This window comes from Marmota monax, unplaced genomic scaffold (assembly GCF_021218885.2).
Source record: "Marmota monax isolate L192 unplaced genomic scaffold, Marmota_monax_Labrador192_F-V1.1 WCK01_AAM20220418_F8-fsc00180, whole genome shotgun sequence".
Taxonomy (NCBI): domain Eukaryota; kingdom Metazoa; phylum Chordata; class Mammalia; order Rodentia; family Sciuridae; genus Marmota; species Marmota monax.
Window position 1 is genome coordinate 756,141 of NW_026693881.1, and position 24,464 is coordinate 780,604.

The 24,464-nt window shown below is 43.6% G+C and overlaps 1 protein-coding gene across 5 annotated transcripts in view; it reads left to right on the top strand.

Annotated features, from left to right (window-relative positions):
* The window catches only part of Ldlrad4 (low density lipoprotein receptor class A domain containing 4), a 369,921-nt gene that overhangs the window by 85,155 nt on the left and 260,302 nt on the right, over positions 1-24,464 (top strand). The window contains exon 1 of one of the 5 annotated variants that reach the window (XM_046462800.2): positions 23,605-23,788. The exons of the other annotated variants lie outside the window; for them this stretch is intronic. The gene's annotated coding sequence lies outside the window, so the exon portion shown is untranslated. Of the gene's footprint in view, positions 1-23,604; positions 23,789-24,464 lie in introns of those variants that run through there. 5 annotated transcript variants of the gene reach the window in all.

A 24,464-nucleotide genomic window follows, 5' to 3' on the forward strand; every position in this document is an offset into this window, starting at 1 on the left:
ACTTTTCCTTATTTTGAAATTTTATTTTGGAAGATTTTGCAGCGTCCAGATGTTGATTAAGGAGATGATTTGGTATGTTGGCAAATTATGGATTCTAGAACCAGAGCATTCCTGCAGCTGTAGGCGAGTTTCTTCTTTTTTTCTGTAACTCATGGAGCCCAATTCTGAACCTTTTCTGAATGGTGGGGAGGACAAGACCTGTGTCCTTCAAAGGGCTGTGCTGGAGATAAGGTTGAATTAAAAGCTCCGACTGTTCCTGGGAGGACAGAGCTATTTGATATGCGAATCAGTCCACCCACCCATCCAGCTGTTGTCCACCTGAGTTTACTGGGGGCTTCCTGAATGCCAGGGCATGTAACGGGCGGGACACACATACACGGATTCCATGCCACCCTCACAGAGCCACCAGGGAGACTTCAGCCTTTGTGAGGAGCAACAGAGGCACACAGGCTTCTGCACGCTGCCCACAGCTCCGTCCAGCATGAGAGAGAGAGCTTCATGGGTCCTGATGACAGCCCTGGGTGGCTTTCCCAGTCTTTCGGGGACCGTTGCTCTTTCTGGCTGTAGGTGGCATTGCCCACCCGAGCCCAGCAGAGGAAACTTTCACTCCAGTGCAGCCTTAGCGTGTCAGCCGCTGGGTGACGCTTCCTCCTGGTTGGTCATTACAGGTGTTCTTGAGAGATTTCAAAATGGTATTTCTAGAAGTCTTCAGAGGTTGACAATGTTGGGGACAGGAAGAACTGGCAGTGCTTCTCATTCCATGCTGTCCTCTGCAGGGGACTGGGTACATGAGCCTGGCATGAGGAAATGATGCTCCTAGATCTGACTGCTGGCAGGGGCCTATGTTCCCATGTCACTTTAGAAAAATCCCTTGCGCCTTCATGCAGGCTGCCTGTTGGCTCATCTGGAAAATAAAAATCCATAGGAATAGTTATGGACTTAATCAAAGGAAAGCACCATTCAAACAAAACAAAAAGCACATCAGTTTAAGCTGGGCCTGATGGCACACTCCTGTAGCCCCAGCCACTCGGGAGGCTGAGGCAGGAGGATCACTTAGATCCACAAGTTCAAGACCAGCCTAGGCAATACAGCAAGACCCCCGTCTCAAAAAACACCAAGTTTTTTGAGTTCAAGGTTAAAGATAATACTGCACAATTTTCCTCATAGAATTTTATGAATGACATCCTTAAGAATCATAGTTGTAAAATCACTTGGGAAAACTCTTCCTTGGTTGCATTTATACATCTTTTCTGATGTTTACTGACCCCATCCTGACTTTAAAAAGATGGCAGTAAGCCCCTGCAGTAGCACACGCCTGTAATCCCAGCTGCTCAGGAGGCTGAGACAGGAGGATGGCAAATTCAAAGCCAGCCTCAGCAATTTAGCAAGGCCCTGAGCAACTCAGTGAGGCCCTCTCTCAAAATAAAAAAAAACAAAACACGCTGGGATGTGGCTCAGAAGTTAAGCACCCCTGGGTTCAATCCTAATAATAATAATAATAATAATAATAATAATAATAATAAAAGATGGCAATTAACTGCTTGGGTTAGCACCTGGTCTAGCTCCTTCCCACAGCAGGGACAGCGGATTCCCCAGCTCTGCGTGTGTGACCAACAGGTCCCTGCTGCAGAGTCTGCTGGCATGCTGCATCCTGGGTGCTCCTGTTCCTTAGCCAGGTGTGACGAGCAGAGCCACAGCTTCAGGAGCCTTCCGACTGCCCTTGGACAGGCCTTCCAAGCTGGGGCTGCTTTCTTCTCCACTGCAAACCTGGTTTCCCTGAGGGAAAGAGTTATTCAATGCCAGCCTCCCCCCCCCACCCCCCGGACGAGCACATGGGTCTCTTTGGCACTTGGGTGTGCCTTGCATTTGATCAGGAACACGTTGCCCCTGTCGATGGACTGCGTCTTAATTATTCTCAGCTGTTTTCTTTGCTGGTGGCTTTCCTCCAGTAAGTTGTGAGGACTTTGAGGACAGTGACCGTCTGTGCCTTTCCTCCCCTTTCCCACAGAACCTGTGCCGCGTGCAAATCCAGCACGGCCTCCCTTGCAAGCCCACATGCGCAGTGGGTGACCTGCTGGTCTCCTTGACTAAATGACATTTTAGTGTTTGGATGAAGGAGAATGTTTTCTTTTTTGCAGTTTATGCATTTTGAAGTTGGAATGTGAGAGAAATGGGAGAAAGCGTTATTATGCTACTGTGAAGTAGGTGCCACCCAAGTACATTTTGCCACCAGTCTCAGCACATGCTTTGATGACAGCACTTGAGAGATTGAGCACAAAGTCACTACTTAAATGTCTTTTTTTTTTTCTTCCAACTTTTTAGGACCAGGTGAAGAAGTAATATCTTTAAATCCTTCTGGTAATGAATTTGGGAATCAGTGGGCTTGAGGAGACATGTCTTGACACAATTTGTGGTAGTTTTTGGCATATTTCTGAGGGGTTTTGGGTTTCCTAGTTGCTAAGTGGTAGACTAGAAAGGAAACTTTGGGTTTGGGATGTAGCTCCGTGGGAGAGTGTGTGCTTAGCATGTGCAAGGCCCTGGGTTCCATCCTAGACACACACACACACACACACACATACAGGAGACTTTCAAACAGACTATTTTGACCTCAGTAGGATATTTTAAAATTATAGGTAGCAGTGTGCTGTTTCCCGGAAACGTTTTAATGAATATTTTTATATTGTTAAACTATGATCAAATGATTTGTTTAAAAAGTGATTTAATTTTTTAACTTTTTAAATGACACAGCTGTTACTCTTAATAATAATAATATATATATGTATGTGTGTAAGGAATAAAAATGACAACTATATTTTGAAAATTAATATTATATAAAAATCACACGTTGATTGAACAGGTCATCAGCTAGAACGAGGCACTGGTCCTCATTGGCTCGGTGTGCTCTGACCCTGCACTGGTGATAGTTTAGGGTGGCAGTTAAGTTGCCATAGTCCAGGGTAGCGTTAGTTAAAAGGGTACAGAATCGAGTAAGCTCTCTGCCTCTTGTAACTGCTTTGGCCCTAGAAGGACCTCTCCCATGGCCTCCGAGGACCTCTCCCTCTCTCTGGCAATGCCCTGGGCTCACTAGTGTGAAGGTGGAGTCACAACCTTGCATGTCTGGGTGGCAGGCTGAGATCCACCTCCTGGGTGAGCAGGAATCCCAGCTGGTATGGAGGTCTCCCTCGGGACACAACCGGCCGAGAGCTTACTGGATTCTAGATCCTTTTAATTAACGCTACCCTTCTGTATAGCACCTCTGTCAGCCTTGCCCAAGATCCCACCTTGCCATCGGGTCTCTGTCCCTGTGGTCACTGGTGGCAACCTGGACTGAGCCTGACATTTCTTGGGTCCCAGTGAAGCCTTCTCGGTGCAGCCGGCAGGACAGAGAGGGATGCAGATGGGCCAGTGGTGACAGTGAGCTCCCAGTGTCATAGGAAGGTGGCAGCAGCTACAGAACTCTTGGGAGGCCCTCTGACGAAGGAGGGCCTCTGTCCCAGACAGCTACGTGGCATTGAGGACATGAAGCCGGTTGGAACCTTGGGCTGGAGGGATGAAAATCAGTCCTTCAAATGGCTCCCATGGGTGTGAGGGTGCTTCTGGGGCAGGGGAGCGAGCGGTGCCCAGCAGGCCTGGTCACTAGTGGGACCTTCTCTGTCGTCTGTGCAGCCTCTGCTTTTGAGAAGACCCCGGTGGAACATGCTGGAAAAGCCCAGGCTTGAAAACCAGAGGAAACAGGCTTAAGTTTGTGTGTTTGCTAGAAAATGTCCTAATCTGCCCATTAACTGTAGAAAGGGGGAAATTTGACAAATCTTAGAACACGGTTGTTACGTACCTCATGGGTTAAGGCATTTTTGTTAAATGTAATAGTGCTAAAGCCAGTTGCCATATAATATGCATCGACTACTCAGTATGTTATGTACAGTATGAAGGACATATTGTCTGGGGTCAAAAATACCCTATTTTTCAGAAAAACATACGTTTGTTTTTATGTTACAAGTAAGAGAGGATAATATAAAATTATTTTATTTGATCTGAGATCCATTATGATTTTTTTTTGAGGGAAAGATTTAGTGTCTTTTGATATTGTTTATAGTTATAATTAAAATTACGTGCATCTCTCTTGTACCCCAGTTGTTTGAACGTTCCACTTTCTTTCTTCCTCGTCCTCTCTCTCCTTCTTTTTTGATATCAGGGATTGAACCTGGGGCTGTTTAACCACTGAGCCACACCCCCAGCCCTTTTTATATTTTATTTTGGGATAGGGTCTTACTAAGTTGCTCAGGGCCTTGTTAAGTTGCTGAGCCTGGCTTTGGACTTGTGATCCTCCTGCCTCAGCCTCCCGAGCCACTGGATTACAGGTGTGCACCACCACACCCAGCAAGGGTTCCTTCTTCCTGGTGGGTGAGTGATAGCGGGTGGGAGGCAGGGTAACCCTAAATCCTGAAAGAAGGGCACAGAGGGGCTTCTTTATCAGGTGAGCATTTCAATGTCGACCACCTGAAAGGCAACAGATGGTCACGCAGGTAACTGCGTGTACATTGCTATACTGTCTTGAAGGGGTAGATAGTTGGCTGCTCGAGAAGCTGGGTTTACTTTGGGAATCAGCTTGAATGCCTGGGGTCTCTCCCCTCAAGCTGAAGTTAAACCTGCTATCAGAATCACAGGTGGGGCTTGGAGGGGGTTCTTCAAGGTTGGGACAGAAACACTGCCCTGTGCTTGACTTGGGCTGAACCCTAGGTGCATCTGTCATCAGGGTGGGTGACGGAAAGTTGTCTGGGTCTGGTTGCATGGCTAGTGACTGGGAATGTGAGCAGCCTGGCTCAGAAGGAAGACTTTCCCATGAGACCAAACTGGTTGGGCCCACTGTGGGCAATCATGCATAGAGAGGCACTGAGAAGTGGGAGTTGGCAGAGACAAACTGGTCAGAGCCCAGGAAATGTTCGCCATCACCACAGGAGCAGAGGAGTGTATGTTGTGTACAGGCAAAATTCTGATGGATATTTGTGGGGGGGGACTGGATGTCGCTTATCTGGGCTGTTAAATCAGCTGCTATTTAATGAAGTGTCTTTAAGGGCTTTTTGAGCAGCTTCTAACAAAATAGAGAAGTTAGCTACATAGCACAGAGGCTCCAAAGATAAAAGCAAGAGGCTAACTTACCTTAAAGGGATTCTGCTGTTAGTGAAAGTGGAGTAGCTTGAGAACATTTTTTTTTTCCACAAAAGAGATCTATCAAAGCTGGACCAAGAAAAAAAAATTGGTGGCAGGGGTTGGGGGACAATGGACCAGGATCTTGAAGGAGAAGGGAAACCTACTGGTCAAACCTAATGTAATGCTTTTCCTTTTGGAGAATTTGCTGGTTCATAAGAGACTTGGGGTGGATAGGCAAAGAAACCCCGCAGAAATGGCATCCCCAAACCTGGGGCTGTGAGTGGAGCTTGTCACTTCTTGTGGGGCAGGGAGACAGGGCTTGAGGTTACAGTTGTGAAGGCAGAGTGGGCATGGGAGACGAAGACCCTGAGGAGGGGAGCCCCGTGACCACTCTGCTACTGTATCCAAGGTATTTGCTGAAGCAAAGAAAAAACTATCCTTCAAGGCTGAGAGCTGTCAGTGTGAGGGATCAGCAGTAGCCAAAATAGGAATTCAAGGCCTGATAAGCATCTCAGATTTTCTGTTAGGGCCTGGTCCCAAACTGAGCATAAGAGTACATTTGAAATAGGGCAGCCTTCATGAAAGATGGAAACTCAGCCTTGAACCAGTTTAATTCAAAGCAGATTACATTAATCTGTCCTTGCTCCAACTGCTTGCCAAAACCCAAAAATAAACCCTGCATGGGATGATAACATCAGCCAGAGCCTCAAATTGTTTTGTTAATTTTTGATACACAATGTCTGGCATTCCATAAAAAATTAACAGGTATGCAAGGAAATAGGGTTTAATGATTGAAAGAAGAAGAAAGGGAGTAAAAACCAACCAAGGGACCAGGAACAGGTGGTCTAGATGTTGGAATAACTAGATACAGATTTAAAAAGCCCCAGTCATTAATATATTCAAGAAAGTCGATGAAGAATGGGAAATTTGAACAAGTAAAATGGAATGGATTAAAAAAAGAGGATTTCTGTGGGAGTTCTGAGAATGAAAAATAAAAGAAATGAAGAATGTGAAGTAGGTGATTTTGATAGCAGATTGGAAAATAGATGATTATTGAACTCCTCAGTGTAGGTCGATAGGAAACATCAGAGTGAGGCACACAGAGAAAAAGAATGGAAAAGGAGACTGTAAGTAACAACGGTGGAACTCAGAGAGCCTGGGCAGAAGCATGTTTTGAAGGGGCATTGGCGAAGAATGGTCCAAATTAAGACATTAATTCAGAGATAGATTCAGACTTTACAAACTCAAGAAACATGACAAATGCAAGTAAAACCACACCTGCCACCACACTGTAAAGCCAGAGCAGAAAGAGAAAATGTTAAAAAGCAGCCGGAGGAGAAACGGTAGTCAAGCAGCAACTCCATGGCCGACAGCTGATTTTTTAACAAAATAATAGAAATCGGAAGACGATGAAATGACAATTTTAAAACAACAGAAGATAGTGACTGTCTATCTAGAATTCTTTCCAGTCTATTCCCAGTTGAAAGATGTTGAAAAATGAAGGTGACCAAAGGCCATTTTCAGACAGAGAAAAGCAGAGAGAACTTGTCACCAAAAGATGTAGGTTAAAAGAAATAATTTACTATTCTTTAGACAGTAGGAAAAAATGGCCCTAGATGGGAGCATGGAAATGTAGGAAGGAGTGAAGGTAGCAAGACAGTAGAGATGTGGATAATCCTAAGGGGATGTTGGCAGCATGACAATCAGAACATCTTGTAGGGTTCTACCTGGACAGAATCACAACATCGTCATAAGAAGGGCATTGCAGGGAGGCCCGGGTGCAGGTCCTTCCATTGTTAGAGAAGTTGTCAAAGCAATAATTTGTTGGAATTCACACTGTCATCTCCAGAGTCATCCCTAAGTAATAGTAATGTGTAATTCATGTGGCAATGGAGGGGAGATTGAAATGACAATAAGTACTTGACGAATCCACAAGAAAGTAAGAAAGGAGAGGGAACAAAACAGGTGGATTGAATAGAAAAAAAATAGCAACATGGCCGGTTTCCACTGCAACATGACGTCCATAAAACACAACCAGCCTGTTCCACTTAATGGACAAGGATCGGCAAACTGGACAGTTAGAACAGGCTTCGTAGGGTTGTTGTGGTTTGGATATGAGGGTGTCCCTCAAAAGCTCCTGTGAACTCATTCCTTAGAGGAAGAAATACAGACACAGAGGGCTGGAAGTGAAGGAATGGGAGAGAGACACACACAGACCTGCCAGGCTCGAGGAGGCCGGGGTAGTGCTCCGCCAGCATCAGGTGCAGTAGGCTCAAGGCAGAGAGCATCACTGCAGACAGACTCTTCACAGGGGCCACGGAGCCATTCCTGGGGAAGGCAGGTCCTGGGAAGGCAGCCACGAAGGGATGGGGCTGCCTCTTCACGCCCCCAAAATGCTCACAGAGTTTCATAAGTGGGCTCACAACTTCCTCCACCCCTAGGCACAGTGCACACCTCCCCAGAAGCTTGGATGAAAGATGCTTGGCTGCTCAGCTACTTGGATGGTTTTCTTTTTTTAAAAAAGAACGACTGTTTTGCATTTGTCTGGATTCATTTTGATGGATTTGCAAATAGCATTTATACTAAGAGGCATCTGTCACTTAAAAAATTAACAGTTGAAGTCGGGTGTGGTGGCTCAAACCTGTAGTCCTCCCTACGCAGGAGGGTGGGGCAGGAGGACCACTTGAGCCCAAGCTGCAGACCAGCCTGGGCAACACAGGGAGACTCCATCTCAAAAAAAAAAAAAAAAAAAATTAGCAGTTGTAATTGGTTATCTTCCATCTTTTCAACAAATTGCACAACAATGAGGAGTGTGTTGTATAATTGGTGGTGTGCCTGTGTGTTTCTGTGGTGCCACCGTTAGTCCTCACGATGTGTCGAAGTGTATTCATTGAATATGGACAATGTTCAAGAAAGGCTGTTGAGTTAAGAAAGTTATGGAACAGCTTGTACCCTGTGATCCCACTTGAGTTAAAAATGTACAGACTCACATTCATGCAGAAAGACGTTTGGAAGAATACACCAAAATATAAGTAATGTTGTTGGAGCGATGGGATAATGGGTGATTTTTATCCTATCGGTATTTTTTTTTCTTCAATGAACACTTATTGCTTATATAATACAAATAAAAGCTATTTAAGAGGCAAAAAAATTCTCATCATATGATACTAGCTATTTCTACCAGAGGAATCTGTGCCTTCTTTTAATCTTGATCCATATCCAATTGAATTTCACATGGCGTTTAATATCCTTCTCTGAATGTCATTTCGAGTAGAATTTTCTGTATTCCTGTGTAGCCGAGTGTTTGCTATTTTGAGTGATTTGGCCCATTTCTGTGTCGTTCCTCGCTTTTCCTGTGTCCATTTAAATGAGGTGTTGTTCCTTCAGCGTGGTCGTCAGTGCTAGGAATGTTATGTGCTGTGGGAGCCGTCTCTCAGATGGGCACAGCTCACCTGGGGCACCCCCATTTTGCAGATACCATTCCCTAGAGCTTTAGTTCATGGTGATTTATTTTTTTTGCACTGGGGATTGAACCAGGGGCACTTTGTCACTGAGCCACAACCCCAGCCCTTTCCATTTTTTGTTTGAGACAGGGTCTCGCTAAGTTGTCCAGGCTGGCCTCCACCTTGTCATCCTCCTGCCTCAGCCTCCTGAGTCACTGGGCTTACAGGCGTGCACCACTGGACCTGGCTAATTCTCGATGAATCCTGGCTGAATGCTGCCCGTGTATTCTACACTTTCCTGTCCTTTTTCTTCATCTGGGTTTAAAATGATGCTGGATGATGGTGGGCAGCTTCCTGGTGGCTTTAGTACAGCATTAGATATTCCAGGGATTCCAAAGTCAGCGTCTGGAGGGAAGAGGCATCTTCGGGTGTCTGCCTGGGCTGCCCGCCTGCTGCAGAGGTGGAGCTCATTCTGAATGCAAATGATGGAGAGCACTGGCAAGTCACTTCCTTTGCAAATTAATAGTTTTATTGATTACCGGCCTGCCCTGGCCTGGAGTTCACCGACTCTGGCTTGGAACTGCGGGAGGCTCTCGTGTTCCACTTGGCCTTTCAAGCTGAAAGTGAGGAAGGCTGAGGATTAATAGGGAACAATCAATACTTGCACTGTGAACTCACACCTGTTGCGTCTTGGTGAACTCGGAGCTCACCGATCTGTAACGTGGAGGCTGTTCAGAGCGAGAGGTCATTCGCTGGGTAAGGCGTTGTTTAACAATGCCGCTGCCGTTCTTACTCTTTATAAACCCTTTATCCTGGTTAAACACTTTATAGGTATTGATTAATTTACTCCTCCTCTCAGTGACACCGGCTTTCGTTGTGTTTACAAACGAAAACACCGTTGTCTGCAGTTTATAAAGCATGGATTGATTGGTTCTCATCACGCACAGCAGTTCTGTGCAGTAGCCACGGGGGTCCTGTCACCCTGGTTTACTGACAGGAAGCAGGTGTGCAGAGGTGGATGGCTGGCCCTCGGTCGACAGCTGCTGAGCAGTAGGTGGAGGCAGCCCCTGAGCTTTTTTTTCTTTTTGGATTGCGGGTCCCTTCTTCACACGTCCCACCTGCTGCTTGGGCTTTGGCAGTTTTACAAGTCAATGGAAGCGGGATTTGAACTCTCTCCCTGCAGGGAAGCCAAGTTCACGTTCATCGGTCTTTTTTGTTGTTGTTGTGAGTTTTCTTGTATTGAGGATTGAAGCCCTGGCATCACACGTGCCAGGCAAGCACTGAGCTACATTCCCGGCCCTTTTAAACAATTATTTTGCAGTAGAGCTTTGCTCAGTCGCCCAGGCTAGCCTCCCACCTGTGATCCCTCAGCCTCAGCTTCCTCAGTGGCTGGGATTACAGGTGTGCCGGCTTCATTAGTCATTTGAGGCACTTGTTAAATTCAATTTGTTTCTCTCTAAATATTCTTCCTCCTCCTCCTCCTTCCTCTTCTTCTCCTCCTGCCCTTTTCCCTCCTCCTTTCTGTTTCTTTACCTTTAATTTATAACCACTGATACTGGTTCTCTATTTTAGTGACAGATATTCTCCTTTTTTTTTTCTTATGGTACTTGAGATTGGACCCAGGGGTGCTCTATAACTGTCACATCCTCAGTCCTTTTTATTTTTCTTTTGAGGCAGGGTCTTGCTAGGTTGCTGAGGCTGGCCTCCCAAGTTGCCATCCTCTTGCCTCAGCCTCCAGACTCACTGGGATTACAGGTGTAGCCACCATGCCTGACAGAAATTCTTTTAACTTAGCTTATTTTGTATAATTTAAATGACAGAAAAAAAAGTGATGAGCAAATAATATAGATAGACTGTGGTTGTGGCAAAAATGCAGAGGGCATTGAAGTGACTGAAATTTTGGAAACCCCACGTCATCATATGCATTTTAGATATGATTGTCTTCTAGGTCTGAGACCTGCAGGGTTTAATGCTTGGGTCCTGAGACATTGCTCAGGGTCACTGTGTCTAATTTTAATAATGATTTTACTTATAATAGAAGAGTTCTTGATGTAGACTCTCAAATGGAAGAAGGGTTGAAACCCTAGGGAAGATTTGCAGACCACAAACATCTTGACTTTGAGTTGGGAACTGTGGCACTTACAGAAACCATAATTACTCCTGATGCTGTCCTGAGATTTCAGCTTTAGGATGCGGTGACATTTATTGCGAATCTCGCTAGAAATCCGACTGCAGTCCTGCATGTTGCTGTTTACAAGAGGGGATGCCAGAACTTTGATGGCAAAAGAATCATCCCCAGCCCCTTGGCTGCCCCTCTGATGGTCACCTCTGCCTTCTGTTGGTGTAATTAGGTGGGATGTCTAGGAAGCCCCGCGCCCACGCCGTCTCTTACCTCGTCTGTATTTCTGCTTTCCTGCTGCCTCTAGCCTAGGGGGAGCCTTGTGGGAGGACTGCAGAGCCCTTCTCCATTCTAGGGAGGAACTTGCTTTCCCTTCTGCCTCAGCCTCAAAACTGCTGTGGGACCAGGGCTCCTGACAGCTTGGGGCAGTTCCCTGGGATGGGTGAGGTCCATCAGACAGGTGGTGGTGCCCCTGACTTTGCTGGGTTCTTCCAGTAACAGAGAACTTACCACCTAAGAAAGCAGCATAATCCTGTTTCTGGGCAGCTTCCATGTTGGATACCTTTATGTGGAGGTGACAAATATCTGCATGGGGCGGTGGGTATCGGGGATTGAACTGAGGGGGACGCTTAACCACTTTAACCACTGAGCCACATGCCCAGCCCCTTTTTTATTTTTTATTTTGAGATAAGAAAATGGGTCTTGCAAAGTTACTTAGGGCCTTGCTAAGATGCCGAGGCTGGCTTTGAACTCACGATCCTCCTGCCTCAGCCTCCTGAGTCACTGAGATGACAGACGTGCGCGCCACACTCGGCTAAGTGTCTGCATTTGGCTCCAGATGAGCTCAGAGCCAGCTCCAGGAGTTCTGCTGCGGGAGGTGACGGGGCATGAGGAGGCTAAGCAACGGGGAGAAGCAGGGTGACTCTGGGCTTGAGGAGGCTCTTCCTTGACCTCAGGATTTCCAACGAGATGGTATGAGTGCCCAGGACATCAAGCAGACCTAGTTCAAGTTCAACTCAGGAATTGAAGCCTACCAGGAATGTGGCGGGCTCCCTCCCAGATGGGCACCTCCAGGAAGGAGCTCCTCTGTTCCTGGACACACCCAGCCTTGCCTGTGTCCTCGAGTGAGCTGGTTTCTATAAATCAGTGGGGGAGGTACATTGCAGCTGGTGAGGTCACGGACTGAGTGAGCCGGCAAGGGCTCAGGGTGGAGAACACGACTTGAGACACGTGGCTTTGCAACTTCTTTCTCATAGTGAACTTTCGTCCCCTACCTTCCCTACCTGTTCAAAAGGTGAGCGAGCAGTGGCTAGTTCAATGTCATCCAGAGCATCCTTCAGGCCCTGAGAGATGGAGCCCCATTTTCTCATCTGGCCCAGCAGACTGTTCACTGAGGACAGGGTTTGTTTTCTACCCTGCACCTGAGGATTTGCTGCTGCCCATGGAAACCTCTTCATCATTTGGTTTCTGAGTCATTACCTGTGACTTCAGATGCAGCAGTAGCCATTTTCAAAACCTATTTCTAGGCTTATAGCCATATGATGTCTTAAAATCATGGTTTATTTGAGTTTTCGTGACTATTTAATTGTTCTCTTTTGTAACCTGTTAATTTCCCCCAAATTTTAACTGGTGGTTTACAGCTCTGAATTAGTTTCTTTGTGTCCCCTCTTTTCCATACAATTTTACAACTATCAGATGTGGTTCATTATAATGGCAATGATCTTCTAAAAATAATATTAAGGGTCAACATAAAAACTTAAAATCATTGTGAAGATAACAGTAGAAAACCAGTGTCGTTATATTTCAAAGTTTTTTTTAAAAAAGTCTGGCTGTGCTTGTTCTTTTAGTAAAAGTCAGAAAATATTAATTCACAACATAGAAAACTTTATCTGGAAATTGCTGTGTTCTTTGGCACTAACCTCAGTTTCCTCATCTGCAAAAGGAGAGAGCGTCCATGTGTTTTACAAGGCCATATGTGGTTGAATGAGATTAGGTGCTTACAGAGAATGCGGCAGACAGGTGCTAAGGGAAAGGTAGGTTTTATTATTACTGCCATTAACGTACCACTTCCTTCACCTCTGGTTCTCCTTTATCAGGGATCCCCCTCGTGGGCTGTCTAGAAGGCAGCGTCTTGTCCTGGGTTGTTGCTTTCTATGACTGCCATCTCTTGGGCTGGTCATTCCATGCACAGCTGTATTTCCGGGACTCCTGAGTAGCTGGCCCCTGGTCTTCTGAGCAAACATCAGTGACAGTAACAGTGATGGTGATGGGAGCCTGTCCTTAGCTTCCTGCGAGGTTGGACTTGTCAACTCTTAGCATGGCTGTGTGAGCCCTGTCTCGCGGTGCAGCAGCTGGCCCTTCATTGGTAACAGGTGCTTGTGCCACTGAAGGACAGGGTGCCACCGACATTAGGGAAGGAACCTCAAGCCATGGCCAAGCAGCAGTATCACCCTGTGGAACCGAGAACACTGGACAAGGACTGTTGAGAAAACTTGCTGAGAGTCCTGCTCGGGGCAGGTCTGCAAAACCAGAATCAGATTCAAGGAAGTTGGAAGGCGGAGGTAGAGAGGACATGGGGATTTTAGGGAGGTGTCTGCATTTGTTCCCGAAGACAGAGGGACATGAGCCCATTTTTTAAAAAGAAGGGAGTGGCCATTGAATTATGAGAAACTGCAGGTGAGGGGACCAGGTCTCTTGAGGGGTCCAGAAGCAGAGCATGGAAAGAGGGAGATGTTCTGGGGCTCTCTGGGTTCCAGCGTGAGGATGGGACATCACTGTGCTTTCTAGTGTTGTCCTTACTCTTTTAGAAGTGGGGAATGGACATTTATTGAACATCTGCTTGGTATTAGGCATGAATTAGGATGGTCTTATATGATCTGCACGAGAACTGTGAAATGTATCGCTCATTTTTCCCCCCCCCTGGGGATCAAGCCTGGGGCCTTGTGCATGCTAGGCAAACTCTCCACCACTGAGCGTCACCCCAGGTCTTTATATTTCATTTCGAGGCAGGATCTCAGTAACTTTTCCAGGGTGGCCTAAAGCTTGCAATCCTTCTGCTTCAGCCTCCTGAGTCGCTGGGATCAAACACAGGTTTCACCACTGAACCTGGCTTACCTTCAATTTCCAAAATATGCCTTTTGGGCAGGTGGCTTAAAGCATATGAAAAGATTTATTGAAAAGTTTCCTACTATCCGTGGTCCTCATTTATACAGTTTTCCCACTCTCCAGTATTCAATCACTTTTATTATTTTCTTATATACACTTTCCAAAGTTTTAAGCATGTATGATCACATATGAAAATATATTGTTATTTACTTTTTATGCCCAGGCTGTAGAATTCTGGGTAAATTATCTTACATCTTGCTTTGTTTCCTTCATAGTTTGTCTTGGGAATTTCCCAGTGTCAGTTTTCAGGGAGTGGGCTAGTGTTTTTTTTTGTTTGTTTGTTTTGTTTTTGTTTTTTAAGCTGTATAGCTTTGACTGGACTGAACAGATCTACCAGGTATTTTACTCAATGCCAATAAATAGATATTTGGGTTGTTTCCCGTCACTTTGTATGAACGATCCAGGGATAAATATCCTTAAATGTGCCTATTTTACACATATGATCATACATTTGTAGGTTGAATTCCCAGAAGTGAAGCTGCTGGGTTAAGGGGTTTGCATTTGCAATTCTGAGTGGTTATTGCCAGTGCTCCTCCTGACGATGGGGCCAGTGAACACACTCGTCAGCATACACCAGGGTCCTGTTTCTCTGCAACTTCAGCAACAGAGTATATTGTCTACATTTTTCTAGATTTCTGCCAATTTTCCAGGTAAGAAAATATCCTATAGTCATTTTAATTTGTATTTCTTTTATTATTGGTGAAACTGAATATGTTCTCCCGTATTGTACCTGAGTTGTTTGCATTCATTTCTTTGTTTCTCTTCATTCTCCTCTCCTACTTTCCTGTAGGATCATCTTTTGGATCATGCTGTTAAATCTATCAACCTTTCCTTTTGCAATTTCTGGATTTAGAGTTATAGTTAGGAGGCTATTCCAAAGTTAAAAAGGAATTCTTCTCTATGTTCTCTTGTTACTTTTAGGACTTAAAAATAAAAACCAGGGTATTTTGATTTGCATTTCTCTAATTGCTAGCAATGATGAACATTTTTTCATATATTTGTTGATTGATTGTATGTCACCTTCTGAGAAGTGTCTGTTCAGGTCCTTGGCCCATTTATTGGTTGGGTTATTTATTTATTTATTTATTTATTTATTTTGGTGTTTAGCTTTTTGAGTTCTCTATATACCCTAGAGATTAGTGCTCTATCTGATGTGTGAGGGGTAAAGATTTGCTCCCAAGATGTAGGCTCTCTATTCACCTCATAGATTGTTTCTTTTGCTGAGAAGAAACTTTTTAGTTTGAATCCATTCAATTTATTGATTCTTGATTTTAATTCTTGCACCATAGGAGTCTTATTAAGGAAGCTGGGGCCTAATTCCATAAGATGGAGACTAGGGCTTACTTTTTCTTCTATTAGATGCAGAGTCTTAATTCCTAGGTCCTTGATCCACTTTGAGTTTTGTGCATGATGAGAGATAGGGATTTAATTTCATTTTGTTGCATATGAACCTGGCTTACCTTCAATTTGTTGAAGAAGCTATCTTTTCTCCAATGCATGTTTTTGGCACCTTTGTCTAATATAAGATAACTGTAATTTTGTGGATTAGTCCCTTTGTCCTCTATTCTGTACCATTGGTTTACCAGTCTGTTTGGTGCCAATGCCATGCTGTTTTTGTTACTATTGCTCTGTAGTATAGTTTAAGGTCTGGTCTAGGGATGCCACCTGCTTCACTCTTCCTGCTAAGGATTGCTTTAGCCATTCTGGGTCTCTTATTTTTCCAGATGAATTTCATGACTGCTTTTTCTGTTTCTATGAGGAATCTCACTCCAGTCAGAATGGCAGCTATTATGAATATAAACAACAACAAGTGTTGGCGAGGATGTGGGGAAAAAGTTACACTCATACACTGTTGGTGGAACTGCAAATTAGTGCAGCCAATATGGAAAGCAGTATGGAGATTTCCTTGGAAAATTGGGAATGGAACCATTTGACCGAGCTATCCCTCTCCTCAGTCTACACCCAAAGGACTTAAAAACAGCATGCTATAGGGACACAGCCACATTAATATTTACAGCAGCACAATTCACAATAGCTAAATTGTGAAACCAACATAGATGCCCTTCAGTAGATGAATGGATAAAAATATGTGGCATTTATACACAATGGAATATTACTCAGAAATAAATGAGAATAAAATCATGATATTTGCAGGTAAATGAATGGAATTGGAGGAGATAGCGCTAAGTGAAGTTAGCCAATCCCTCCAAAAAATAAATGCCAAATGTTTTCTCTGATATAAGGAGGCTGATTCATAGTGGGGTAGGAAGGAGGAGCATGGGAGCATGGGAAACTCTAGATAGGGCAGAGGGGTGGGAGGGGAAGGGAGGGGGCATGGAGTTAGAAACGATGGTGGAATGTGATGGACATCATTATCCAAAGTACTTGTATGAAGACACGAATCGGTGTGAACATACTTTATATACAAACAGAGATATGAAAAATTTGTGCTCTGTGTGTGTAATATGAATTATAATGCATTCTGCTGTCATATATAAATAAAAAAATTAATAAAAACCAGGACTGGGGTTTTAGCTTTGTGGTAGAGTGCTTGCCTAGCATGTGCGAGGCACTGGGTTAGGAATCTTAGCACCACTTACAAATAAATAAATGTCCATTGACAACTAAAAAAAATATTAAGAAAAAAATAAAAACCAAACACAATGTTTCATCCTTTATCCAGGTGGAATTTATCCTCTGATGTGTTGTTGATCTAGCTGTGTTTTCCCAGAGACTTACCCAGTTCTGACATCACTTGTTGCCTGATCTTTTACCCCTGATTGGAAGTGCCACTCTTATCCTGCACTAGCTCCTCACTTGCATTTGGGCCCCCTGTTGGACTCCATTGTCCTCTCTTCCTATTCTTTCAATTATTATTCTTTTAACTAATTTATTAATTATTGAAGCTTTCTATATTCATTTATATCTGATATGATTTTTCATTCTCCTCCATGATTTTTTTTTTACTTCTTTTGTTAATTTTTCCATTTTAGTTTTAAAATTAAGCTTCTCTAGTTTTAAAAAATGTATTTTTATTCTGAGCATGAAAAGTGTGTATGTTGGAGAGACTCAATATCCTCCTGGTGTTGAATCTTCTTGTCTCCGATCATGATACATCTTCCCACTGGTTAAGTGTTCCTTGGTGTCCAGTCTGGTTTTAAAGTTTTCTGCAGAAAACTTTACAAATTGCATTAGCATTTATTCCTGGAAACTTGATCTTTTTTTTTAGGAGCTACTGTAACTAGGCTCTTATTTACGTTGTGCAATAATATTATTTGCAGATAGCCATTATTGTACCCCTCTTTTCCATTAAGAGGAAGTCTCCAGTCCTTTCTGAATCTGTTATCTGGCTAGTACCTCCAGTGGAGTTGAAGCAAGGGTCTCTCCATGTCTTTTCTGGGCCTTTCATCTGGTGCTTCTCTATGAAGCCTGGTCAGGATAATTAATGACAACGAATTTCTGATCTTGAGCTGTATTTACGCTTCCTAATCAAAGCGCCCCAGTCCCGCTGCTCTCTCTGTTGATGCTGGGCTTGCCTGCGCTGCGATTGGATTCTGTACTGAGTGTCCTAAGCACCAGTGTTACATTGCTGCTTCTAAAGAATCACGTATTTTTGTTTTCCACTCTTCTGGGAAAGCATAAAAATGGCTTTGGAATTCCTGGCCATAGTTGATGACCTCCATGGAACCGGCTCTGTGCTCCTTGAGGGGTGACTCTTTGAAGATCTTTTTTTTTTTTTCTGAGAAATTCCGTCAGTTCAGGTAGCTTTGATAGGATGTTTTGGTGCTGTAAATTGTATTTTCCTAGAAACTTTTCATCTCATCCAGAATTTAAAATGTATTTGTATGAAGTGGAACAAAATAGTCCTTTATGGATTGAATTGAAAGGAAAAAAAAGACTTTGTTTTTTGGAACAGTTTTAAGTTTTCAGCAAAATTCCCCAGAGGCTACAGAGATTTTCCAAGGTGCCCCCTGCCCAGGTCCCCCTCCCCTGCCCTTTGCACCACAGTGGGACACTGTTTAAAATAGACGAGCCTGCACTGAAATCATGACCCAAAGTGCACAGTTTACTTTGGGGTTCACTTTGGGTGCTGTGCAGTCTATGGGTCTGGACAAGTGTGTAAGGACGCGTCTTCAGCAGTATAGTGTCACACAGAGTCATTTCACTGCCCTAAACCCCTCTGTCCCTCCTGTTGATCTCTCCATCTCCTCAACCTCCGCCAGTAACTGATTATTTTACTGTTTTCAGAACTTCCTCTTTTCCAGAATATCATCTGTCTGGAGGCTTTGAAGCATGGGGACTTATCAGATTGGCTTCTTCGAACTAGTGACATGCATTTAAAGTTCCTCCAGGTCCGGCTCGAAAGCTCATTTCTTTTTAATGCTGAATACTATTCCCTTGTCCAGACACAAGACAGTTCCATCTCTTCATTCTCTACCAAAGTGTATCTTGGTTGCTCCCAAGTGTTTTGGTAAATATGAATAAAGCCGCCCTAGGTGTCCAGGTGCAGGGCTTTTTTGGGGCATAGTTTTTCAGTTCTTTTTGGTACATGCCAAGAGGTCTGACTGCTGGGTCATAGGCTGAGTGTGTGGTTGGCCTTTTAAGACACTGTCCAACCGCCTTCCAGAGCGGATGTTCATCTCACATGCCCCCAGCAGGCAGGAGAGCTCCTCACCAGAGTGTCATGTTCTGGATTGTGGCTGTGCTAATAAGTGCCCAGTGGTATCTCTTTGTTATTTTAATTTGCATTTTCCCCATGACATGCTCTGTGGTGCATCTTTTCGTTTGCGTATTTGCCACCTGTGTATTTTCTTTGATGAGGTATCTTTTAAGAACTTTGGATTATTTTTCAATTGGTTTGTTTTCTTATTGTCGAGTTTTCAGGGTTCTTCATGTGTTCTGGGTACAGTGTTTTAGCACAGTCTCTTGACGTGGGCGGGGCCTGCCTTCTCATTCTCTTGGCTTTGTCTTTTGCCTAAGTCTTTAATTTTAATGAAGTTCAGCTTACCAATTGTTTCTTTCATGGGTTATTTTTTTAAATTTATTTTTTTTTATTCTGATTAGGTCTATATGACAGCTGAATGCATTTTGATTCGTTGTGCACAATTGCAGCACAACTTTTCACTTCTCTGGTTGTACACGATGTAACGTCACACCATCTGTGCAGTCACACATGTACCTAGGGTAATGATGTCCATCTCATTCCACCATCTTTCCTGACCTCGTGTCTCCTCCGCACCCTCCCTCCCCTTTGCCCAATCACAGTTCCTCCATTTTCCCACGGGTTATGTTTTTAGTGTTGAATCCACACAGCCGTTGCCATGCCTGAAGGTCATCTAGATGTTTTTCCAGGAGTTTTATTGTGTTTTACATCCAGGCCTGTGAGCCATTTGGAGTTCAGTTTTGTAAAGGGTGTAACACCCGTGTCTGGATTTATTTATTGATCGTGTGCATGTGCATCCAGCTGTTCCAGCTCCACCTGTTGGAAAGTCTAGTCTCCTCTGTTGTGTTGCCCGTGTCCCCGGTAGATGAAGTTGGCCTCTGGTGCTGTTCTGTTTTTGTATTCTTTTGTCAACGTGGCACTGTCTAGAAGTTTAGGCGGTGTGCCAACCCTCTTACTTTGTTCTCCTTTAAAATTATGTGGGCTCTTCTGGATATTTTTCCTCTAAGTGTAAACTTTAGAATCAATTTGTTGATATCCACAAAGTAACTTGCTGGGGTCTTGATTGGAATTCTTGTTTGTTCAAAGAATTTTTTTTTTTTTGCGGTGCTGGGGATTTAACCCAGGGCCTGGCATGTGCTGGGTGAGTGCTCTGCTCTGTCACTGAGCTGCACACCCAACCTTCCCCTTTGATGTCTTTCTTTTTTTTTTAATATTTATTTTTTAGTTGTAGTTGCACACAATACTTTCATTTTATTTATTTTTATGTGATGCTGAGGATTGCACCCAGGGCCTGGCATGTGCTAGGTGTGTGCTCTACCCCTGAGCCCCAGCCCCAGCCCTCCCCCTTAGATTTCTTTAATCAGCATTTTGTGTTTTTCTTTGAAAAGGTTTGTACATGTTTTGTTACATTTACACCAGAGTGTTTCAGTTTTGGGAGGTGATACTATAAATGAGTTGTGTTTAAATTTTCCCACTGCTCTTATTTATTGCTGGTAGGTAGGAAAGACTGACTTTTGTGTATGGATTTTGTATCCTGCAACCTTGCTATATTAGTTCCAGCATTCTGTTGATTCTTCTGGATTTTCTGCAATCTTGTTATCTGCAAACAAAGTCAGTTTTATTTCTTCCTAATCAGTACACTTTTATTTCCTTTTCTTGTCTTATTGCATTAGCTAGGATTTACAGTATGTTGAAAATAATTGGTGAGAGAGACATTTTTGCCTTTTTTTTTATCTTAGCAGGAAATATTCTAGTTTTTCATCACTAAGTATAATGTTTACTATAGTTTTTTTGTAGATGTTCTTTACTGAGTTGAGAATGTTCCCCTCTATTTCTAGTCTGCTTAGACTGGGTTGAATTTTGCTTCATGGCTTCATCTGAAATTTTTTAAATTGGAGAATTTTACTTATTTACATTATTGCTATGACAGTCTTGTTTTGTCACGTTTTATGTTTTTATTAAGTCTTTTTCATTATGCATCTTATAATTTACTTGCACTTAAATGTTTTATGCAGGTTTTGTCCATGCTATCTGATATTATTTTACTTATTTGTTCTTTTTAGTTATAGATTACAGCAGAATCCATTTTGATATACTTATACAAGCATGGAATACATCTTATTCTAGTTAGAGTCCCATTCTTAGGGACGTATGTAATGGTGGGATTTACTGTGTGGGGAAATTATGACAAATTCATTGCACTGTCTTTCCTATTCCTCTCTCCCTCAAACTCTTAGTATGGGACCTATTTTTAGTTTGTGTTTGGTTTGTGATGTTTGTGAATACATTTTTTCTAGCAAACTTTCTGATGATAACTTTATGAATTACCTTGACTTTTCCAGTTTGTTGGTGGAAGCTGCTGGTGCAATTGGTGATGGCTGGCACACGTCTCTTCCTTTTCCCTCTCCTGCCCTGCATGAGGGGGAGCAGCTTGCGGTAGCTTGCGGCATTTCCTTCACACTCTCAGATATGTCTCTATATAGGCTACGTTTCCCATTCATCTTTGAATAATGATGAGGATGATGGTGGTGCTGGGGATTGAACCCAGGGCCTCACACTTGTTAAGCACACGTTCCACCACTGTGCTGCCCCCAAGACTGAATGCTGCGTGTGGGTTCGCAACCTCTAGGGAAGAGGTGTCAGGAGCGTTACTCTGTCTCCCCATCTTTGGTCCCTGTCCCTCATTGCCCTGATTTTTGCTGGTTGTTTAGTTTCTATATTGATGTGCACTATTACACTTAGACTTGGTTTATTACTTTGATCATTTCATTGGCTTTCATCTTAGTTTTACAGTTACATGAATTCAATTTCCAGTTGTTTTGCCTTCATCTCCCTGACTGTCTCTTGAAGTCATTGAGACCAGAGCCTCTGACAATAGTCCTGTGTTAGTCTGTGGCTTTTGTACATGAAAGAGTGCCTATGGGATATGAAATCTTCGACTTATGCTTTATTTGTTTAGTATTTTAAGTATTTTGAGGACATGCTCCAGTGATTCATGGTGTGCCGTGTTACTGTGAAGAAGTACGGGTTCTGCTTACTGTAGTTCCCTCTATCAGAGGACTGGATTTCGTTTTTCCATTTGTCAAGATGTCCAAGGAGCTAGCTGTTCCTTATTTTTAAAGTCAGACTTTTATGAGTCCGGTTTTACCAGGATAGTTCTGGTTGTGGACTGTTTGGGTCAGTTCTCTTTGTCACTGAGGTAATGTCTTAATACAGGGCCCCAGTGTGCCCTATTGATAGATTTAGGGCTTTTTTTTATTATGGAGTTTTTTCTTGAATAATGTCTCCCTATATTTGTTTCATTCCATTGTTTGTTTTTACTTTTTAGGGATTCCAAATAAAAAAAAATCCATTTTTTTTGAGTCTCATTGCTCTTCTTCAAAATCTATCATTTTTCTTCCTGATCCTTTCTAATCCTTTAGTTCTTTTCCCCCCTCCTAATCCACATCACCACCTCTTCTTTGGTTTCCTGCAATATCTCTTCTAACTTGTGCTCATTTCAAACTTATCTTCTTTTCTGTAATATTTTTTCCCCCTCAAAATAGTTTTTTTTTTTCTGATTTCTTCTGGCTCCTGTTGTACTTTTTCCCCTTTTCTCACTGTGTCTTCTGGTGTTCCTTATATTTGTGCTTTATTTCTCCTTCCTTCCCTCCTCTTTTCCATCCTTCCCTTGTGACTGCCTCTTCAAGTTTAAAAATTTTAATGGCAAATTACTGGTTCATCTTCTTGCTAGTAATGTTTTAGGGAGTCTTCTTTGTCTATGGGTATGTTTTATGGCGTTCTCCCACTTTCTTTTTTTCCATAGGAGAGATTTTTATGGCTTTTCCCATTCCCTTCTTATTACTCACTTGGAAGGAGTTGGATTTTCCAAGGCCAGCTCTCCTCGAGGTGGTGTGGTGTGGAGCTTTCCGGCCTTACAACCCAGAGCCTCTCTCTGTGCTCCATCAGAGATGTGCTGTTTCCCACAAACATGGCTCATCGGGGAGGATTTTTGGGGTATCGTTTCACCTCTTTGGATTCTCTGAATGTGCAGGTCCTGCAGGACCTCCGCCCCTGGCTCTGCTCAGACCAGGGCTCACAGCGGTTGTGGCAGACTCAGATGCCACTGGTGTCCTTCACCACGCGAGCCCCTTCCCTCCTCGGTGCCTCTCTTCTCTGCCCCTCTGTGCAGCTTCTGCCAGAGCACATCTACCTCTGGCCGTCCATCCAGGTAGTTGGAATTCTCTCAATTATATCCATCTTCCAGTTTCATGGAAAATCAAGTTTGAAAATTCAATGAGACCTTTTCGTCGTCAGTTTGCTTTTTTTTTTTTTTTCTTATATGGAGGAGAAGGAAAAAGCCGTTCGTCCATCTTTACAGATAAGCAAAGTAGTTTCACAAAGATCCGGTTTTGTGATCCTGCCATCCACCAAAAGGCAGAGCGGAACTTCAAAACTGAGTGCAAAGCTCCATCACTGTACCATGGTCTTTTTTCAGTACTGGGCACAGTAGATCCATTATACAACCAAAGCAACCCCAGTCTTGTTGGGCATTTGAGGACTTCGTCATCCTCCCAAGCCTTGTCTCTGCTCGGTCTCCTTCCTTCTCTCTGCCCCTCTCTTCCTCCTCCACACTTTATTCCTTCTGTGACCAGAAAAGGGATCTGTAGGTGGGACGAGACTCTCTATTCTCATCTCTCGTCCTTCCTGGAACTTCTGTGACTGTGACTGGCATTTCGCGTTCTCTGCCATCTTTCCTTTCTGCCCCCCTCCTTGGGTTTTCGTTTTTAGACTGGCACCTGCTGACGTGTGTCCTCCCTTTGTTGTATTTAAGAGGTCCTCGCGACAGACATCCTAGGGAGGTGAGAGGAGAGTGGGGAAAACCGGATCTCTTCCCCCCTCCGCTCTGGTTTCACACATTGATAGCAGTTGCGCTTCCAGAAACAGATCTAAAAACAGCACCTGCTGCTCTGGACTGTGACAGCGGATCCCAGCCCTGAGCCGAGCTGTGCCCTTCCTCAGCGCCGCGTTGGTGGATTTGTTTGTGAATGTTTCTGAGAGTGTAAAGGTTACTGTCACGCATATGTTTACTCTGTGGAGATAAGGTGCTGGTGAAAATAGAATTGAACTGGGCCATGTTCTCCATCTTTGCATTTCTGTGAAGAACACAGTGCAGTTTCCAAGAATTGTTGGTGGATGTTCCTCTGAACGTAAAAAACAAGGCTCAGTCGCTCACACTTGGTGTTGCTGGAGGGAGCACCTGGGAGCCTGGTTTGTGCGTCTGTGTTGGTTTCAACTGGGGGACAGGCGGGGAGGAGGGAGATGTCGGTGTTTTAGCGTGATGCTTTCCTTCCAAGAGGACAGCCGTGAGTCGGTGGGCGTCTTTTGTTTTAGGTTTGCCCTCTTGGGGTAGAGGAGGGAGGAGGTTACTTCTTTGCTGAAATTCATGAAACAGTTTACATTTCTCTTTTTGCTTCATTTGTGATATCTGTGATGTGCAATTTGAGCAAAGTGGTAGACTATTTGGGTAGGAAAGGGCAAAGTGTTGGTAATTTTACTTCCCACAATTTAGGGACTGCCTTTTCTTGTGGCTTGAGAAGGGTATTCACTTATTAAAAAGATTGGCTTTGCAAAAAGTAATGTGTTGTGTGGTGAACACATTATCTCTTAGGTCTTTTTTTCCTTCTGTATGTGTATTAAGCTTTGTGTTCTTTTCAGAGGTAAAAGTAAAAACTTAGTGTAAATACATGAATGAAACCAAAATAGGAACAGTCTGACAGGGGCAATGGTAATGTCCTCTTTTTTAAAGTTATAGATAAAATGATCTTTATATTGAAATGGTAATAAAAGATCATGAAGAACATTTTGAAAACAGTTTTAAAAAGAAAATAAAAATCACTCAGTCATACTTCCTAGTACTTTTGTTTTTGGTGGGGGTTGTGCCGGG